The sequence below is a fragment of the Bufo gargarizans genome, chromosome 11 (assembly GCF_014858855.1).
Source record: "Bufo gargarizans isolate SCDJY-AF-19 chromosome 11, ASM1485885v1, whole genome shotgun sequence".
Taxonomy (NCBI): Eukaryota; Metazoa; Chordata; class Amphibia; order Anura; family Bufonidae; genus Bufo; species Bufo gargarizans.
This window is the reverse complement of record NC_058090.1, coordinates 22,204,131-22,210,130: the sequence shown is the minus strand read 5'-3', so window position 1 is coordinate 22,210,130 and position 6,000 is coordinate 22,204,131. Positions and strand designations below refer to the sequence as shown.

General features: G+C 38.0%; 1 protein-coding gene across 5 annotated transcripts in view; it reads left to right on the top strand.

Annotated features, from left to right (window-relative positions):
• Positions 1-359: 359 nt before the first annotated feature.
• Positions 360-6,000, top strand: part of HOXD3 (homeobox D3) — a 38,646-nt gene continuing 33,005 nt past the window's right edge. For all 5 annotated transcript variants that reach the window (XR_006387054.1, XM_044271854.1, XM_044271858.1 and 2 more), the window contains exon 1: positions 360-738. The gene's annotated coding sequence lies outside the window, so the exon portion shown is untranslated. The remainder of the gene's footprint in view (positions 739-6,000) is intronic.

The following is a 6,000-nucleotide window of genomic DNA, read 5'->3' as shown; positions in this document are numbered from 1 at the left end:
TTATGCAACCAGAAAAAATATTATATCTATTCTATAATCTAGTAATAACACAACGAGCAGCTCCTCTAGATCACAGCTAGTAAATATTAAATGTGTTTATGCCCTTGTTAAATGATTATAGCAGCGCCCTGTGCTGGGTGTTTAGCCACAGAATCTGGGAAAATCTTGTAACACTGGTTTATACAAGAGCCAAGAAAAATGGCGCTGGTTGGCAATATGTCCAAAAATCCGCAAGGAATTGCAGTAAATTCCTTTTTTTGTTTGAAGAAAATTTACAACTTGGTAATAGCCCTTGTTATGACCTCCCTGGCTCCTCCATTGGCTGCTGCTGGTCACATGGCGCCTGTGAGATTCTTCATGGCCTTTTGCCTGGGTTCCCTGGATGATTTTTGCAGCCTTCTGCCTTTAGAGAGTCTCAAACCTTCTTTTTGTAACCTTTGTCTCAGATGAAGTGCATGTAGTATTATGTATGATGCAGAGCAGACCCCCCCTCCTTTTATTTTATCTCCTGCTTCCTGTTGTGGTTTGTTTTATGCTGCTGATCCCTTCCCAGAGTCACCAGCACCAGTGAATGATCAGTCTGATGCTCCTTCCCACTGAGGAAGTTTCTCTACTGGTGCAATACAGAAGGAATCTGGAAAAGCATTCACAACTAGATTGTAGTCTGGTAACCACTAAAATGCCACATGGATTACAGCTCCATCCCCATCCCTGCCTGCCTGCCTGTGCTCAGCAAGGGTAAGTGCTGGATGCTATTTACAGTTCCTACTTCCATCTGTGCAGCACCTTCTACTGTTTTCTATCCAGCCACACTAGTCTGCGTGCAGGGCTTCTGGACTTTATGTAGACCACAGCTCACACAGCATGCATAGAAAGGAATACATAAAATACTGTTCAATACAATGCATTGCTGGGTAGTTTACAGCATTATTTTTATTTATTTTTTGTAGTAGGCTGTAATTTGTAAACTGTTGGCTATTGTATAATATGCATGCATCTATCATCTATAAATGTGTGTGTTTGTGTATATATATATATATATATATATATATATATATATATATATATAGTTATGCAGACAATCCTTTCATGTAGGGGTGGATTGCTTGTTGGAAAATGCGCATGTTTCTCTATGTGGTTGCAAACTATGCGTTGCATTATAATAGATATGTGAGGTGAAATAATTTAGAAATATTGCTACATACTGCCAAGATTTGCACCTATTGATGCATTTGAAAGCTTTTGCCATTTGTTGTATTGTATTTCAGTTTACTAAGGGTATATTTTATGAACATACGTCACTGCAGGCACACTGGTGGTTACACTACCTGTTGGCAAGGTTTCATTATTATTTCAGTTGCTGTAAATAATCGTATTCTATATGGTGGCCAATATTAGTGTAAACGACTACAATCGAGTCCCTATCTGCTTGTATCTGTCTGCAGAAAATGAATCCTCACAAATATCTTCCACCTCCATGTTGAGCAGTGACAGTGCAGACCTGTCCGGAAAAAAATAGCAACGCAATCTGGTCACTTTGCAATATGAGAATATTCGGGAGTAACCAGCATGCTTTTTATTGTATAGATCTTTGCATATGGTGTAATTGACATCGATTTTTTGGGAAACAGTGTATTGGTCTAATTATCTTTATATCTGTCTATCTATCTATCTTTATCTGATTTTGTAATGTCGATCTATCAATCTATCTACTTTTCTAATGTCTGTATATCTAACTATCTATCTATCTATCTATCTATCTATCAATCTATCTACTTTTCTAATGTCTGTATATCTAACTATCTATCTATCTACTTTTCTAATATCTGTATATCTAACTATCTATCTATCTATCTATCTATCTACTTTTCTAATATCTATCTATCTCTGTCTATCTATGTCTGCCTGTCTATCTATCTATCTATCTATCTATCTATCTATCTATCTACTTTTCTAATATCTATCTATCTATCTATCTATCTATCTATCTCTATCCAAGTACACTTCTAATTCTCTGTCTAACGTTTTTTTTCTGATTATTTTGTATACTGTATCTATAATGGATTGGATGCTATGTGTACAATGTTGCCTTGCAGTATGGCTTCCAATGTGCAGCGTAGTAATATTTGACTATTAGGTTATGCTGCAGGAAAAGCAGAACAAAGAAAGCATTTCAGCCATGTTTGTCAGACAGCTGGGAAAGGTATTTACTGCCCCTCTGCACTGCGGCAGAACAGAGCAGCTGGCAGCATCACAGGAAATAGAGGAAGTTCAAGAGAAAAGGAAGCCTCCATTCACACTAGTGGCGATGTGGTGCAATCAGCAATAAAGCACTTCACAAAGTAGACAAAGGAATTTACCAGTTTTTACACAGACACACACTGCAAATCTCCTGAAAGGGGCAATATGGGCAATAAGAAGTGTCATTACATCCCTTTCCTGCAGAGTCATGATCACTAGAAACCTCTAATTACTTCCTTCTATTCCATTGTTTAATACCTTAGTTCAGTTGCATAAAAGTAGTCATGGAGGTAGACTACAGCATTCTTCAGACAGAATGGAACATATGAAGATTAAAACATATAAAGGCAGAGAGATATATTGATAGATAGATTTGAAGAGGTACATTATAAAGTAGAATATAGTCACTGTATATTCACTCCAACATTTTTATGGAATGCCATTTTTTCCATAATGTGTCAGCACTCTTGGTAATTGTACTGGTATGTTGGTATAATCACAAGGTGTACTTATTGTATCTTGCATATGCTGTTGTTGAAATATCTAAAATGGAAACACAAACAAATGATTGGACGATGGATAGATTGATAGATAATAGACAGATAGATACTAGATAGGTAGACTTTGATAGTTCAACATATTTAAAGATGAGCTAAATGGAATACATGTATGTATGCATCTATTATATAAAGAGAGATGTGGCTTGCTGGTAGATGCATTACATTTGATAATAGACCCGAATGAGCAAACCATAGCTATTGTCAAATATTGGCACAATCCTTAGAGAGACAAATAGAATGGGAAAGAATGAGACATTGTATGTTGAAACAATTTTATTTCTTAAGCAATAGCGAAGAGTTTAACAAAACAGATGCTAAATGTTGTAAAATAAAACTAATGAAAGAACCCAAAAATGCTTGGCTGCTCATTTTATTACATTGGAAGTTGGAACTCATAAAAATGGATAACGATAAAAATGTGTCAGTTGGCATTTTATTGGGTCTCTTTGTAAGAGGGGGGGGGGGGGGGTGTATGGGTGTATAGTGAAGGAAAGTAACTGATGTCATGTAAGAATAACCTAACTGAACATTTTGATAATTCTATAGTGCTGTTCAACATTGGTCATCCCATTGTTTGCAATACTAACAGCCTAGTCAGAATGGAGCAGCAGTCTCAGATCTGCAGGTAGGCAGTGCCCATTGTTCTCTCTGGCACTGAAATAAAAAAAAAAGGCCACAGGGAACTGCCCCAGTGGAGTCTTACCTCAGTAGACAGAAACCCATGCCATGCAGCATTTCATTATAAGGTGCAAATGTTACAGTACATTTTTTTGCAGTTTGGGACCAAAATGGAGTTCTACTGAAAACATATTTTCAATGGCATAATAGTGTGAAGTGGCCTTAGTGGATACCTATCCAAAATGTCAAGATGCATTGTATTATTCATACTGCTTACAGAGAGCATGGAGCATGATGAGAAGTAATGATGGAACTTATATGACTGATGTTAACAAGATCACTTGAAGTAAATAGAATTCATTGATGCATCCAAACTTAGTTATTTATTTATTTATTGATAAATACATATTATGCAAGTGTGCATGCACCCTCGGGCCAATTTCACCCTCTAACCTCTTTGTCCCCCTGGTGCTTCTTTCTCAGCATATTTTTCTTTACATTACAAAACAAAAAAGTAGATGTAGATATTTTACTCCCACCAGTGATGTACTATAATAGGCTGGGCTACATTGCACCAAGGTCATTCCATGGAGCTTTAAGAAAAAGGCAGGTTTTACACTCAGTGATAAAAAAAAAAAAAGAACCTGATTTGACACATGAAGATAAGCAAATGTGAATGTACCCTTTGGGTTCACAAGCTTAACTCATTTATGTGCATTCCACTTTCTTATATAATAAAAGGGCATACATTTCAACATGCCTACTACCATGCCTACTCTCTTCCCACTAAGTTGTATGAACCCACTCTGAGCTATGCTACCCTACAGTCATTTTCATGACAATGTAGGGTGAGATACAAGAGGGGTTTCTGTTCTGATGTTCTTTTACAGATCCCACAGTCTGTTCTCTAGACCTTTGTAGAAATATATTACAATGTGCTAGGCACATATCATACATAGATTACATACATAGAAACACATAAATAATTTCAACAGGGAATAAAGTTACTTTACACATTTCTGGAGGGGATAGAAATATACCTTTACTGTAGTGTGTATTTTACTGCAGTTATTGCAATTGGGACCATCTGAGCTGCAGGCCTGACCCATAAGTAGAAGAAGATCACATTGTTGTAGCTCCTGAGCTTCCTGGTCTGTAGATAATCAATCATCAATCTCTAGGTTGACATTCTGGAATTTTCAAAGTGTAACTCTGATCTCTTTAGTATCATAGCTGTGTGTAAAATAACCAGGGTTTCCTCTGTAGAACACTGAAGAATGTTTATCGAGAATCTTGTAATAGTTTGCACACAATCCTCATTGGGGTATAGATTCCTTTTCTGACAGAGTAAAACATAAACAGATTTCTGTCCTGTAGCCTAGGTGCTTGAATCACTGCCAGAAAACTGGCTTGTTTCACCAGATGAAAGTCTCTAATTTAAACATGACCTCTATCTCTAGTCCTTTTTATCTATCTATCTAAAAATACAAAAATGAGGCACAACTCCAAGCCAGGTGAATGGGTGTTGGACCTGTTTATTCCCCAAGGCAACGTTGCAGCCCAGCACGATGAGGCCTTTGTCAAGCGAGCATAGCCTATTCTCCAAAAGGGATTGCACCCCATCACTTACTGAATGTGCTGCTGTCATTTTTGAATTTTGTTATCTATCTATCTATCTATCTATCTATCTCTCTGTCTATCTATTAAAAATTAATCTGGGACCCCCATGATCACGAGAACAGGAACCCCCATACTCCATACACCTCAGAGCCCCCCCCCCCCCCCCAAGAATGAAAGGAGTGGCAGGTTGAACATGCAAATTGTCATTCCATTCATCTCTAGGGGAGTTCCAGAGACAACCGAGTACACTGCTCAGCTATTTCCGGAACTCCCATACAGATTAATGTAGCATGCAAGGCAGTTTGCATGTCCAACCTGCTGCTCCATTCATTTTGGGGTGCTACAAGGGTTAAGGGGTCTCCATTCTTGAGATTAGTGGGGGTCTCAGTGGTAGGACGCCCCCCCCCCCCCATCCATTATACCTTTAACCACTTTACATTGGACTTCAGTGGAGTGCTGCACATTTCTTTGTTTCATTTATGTAATTTATCTGTCTCCATTTATCTATATCTCTATATTCCTATATATCGTTGATTTCCGGAAGCTGGCCATCTATTTCAGATTATCACCGGCCGCCATATAGATGATCAACTGTATGTCAGATGGTTTGAAATGATCAAGATGCCAAACTGAACTGGGAGAACAGGGACATGTTTGTAAACAGTAGAAAATGTACAGGTGCAAACTGGCAACCTATTATCTGTTTATATCATATGTAAATAGTCTCAGTCGATGACCTGCTGAAAAAAAAAAGAATCCAAAAAGAGTAATCGGCTTTATGCCTGATATCAGTTGGTCATTGGCCACCATGAACTATTGTGCACATATATTCACTGTTTTGGACTTCTCACAACTCCTGACATGTCTGTTTTAGGGCACTTTCACACTAGCGTTTTTCTTTTCCGGCATTGAGTTCCATCCTAGCGGCTCTATACCGGAAAAGAACTGATCAGTTTTATCC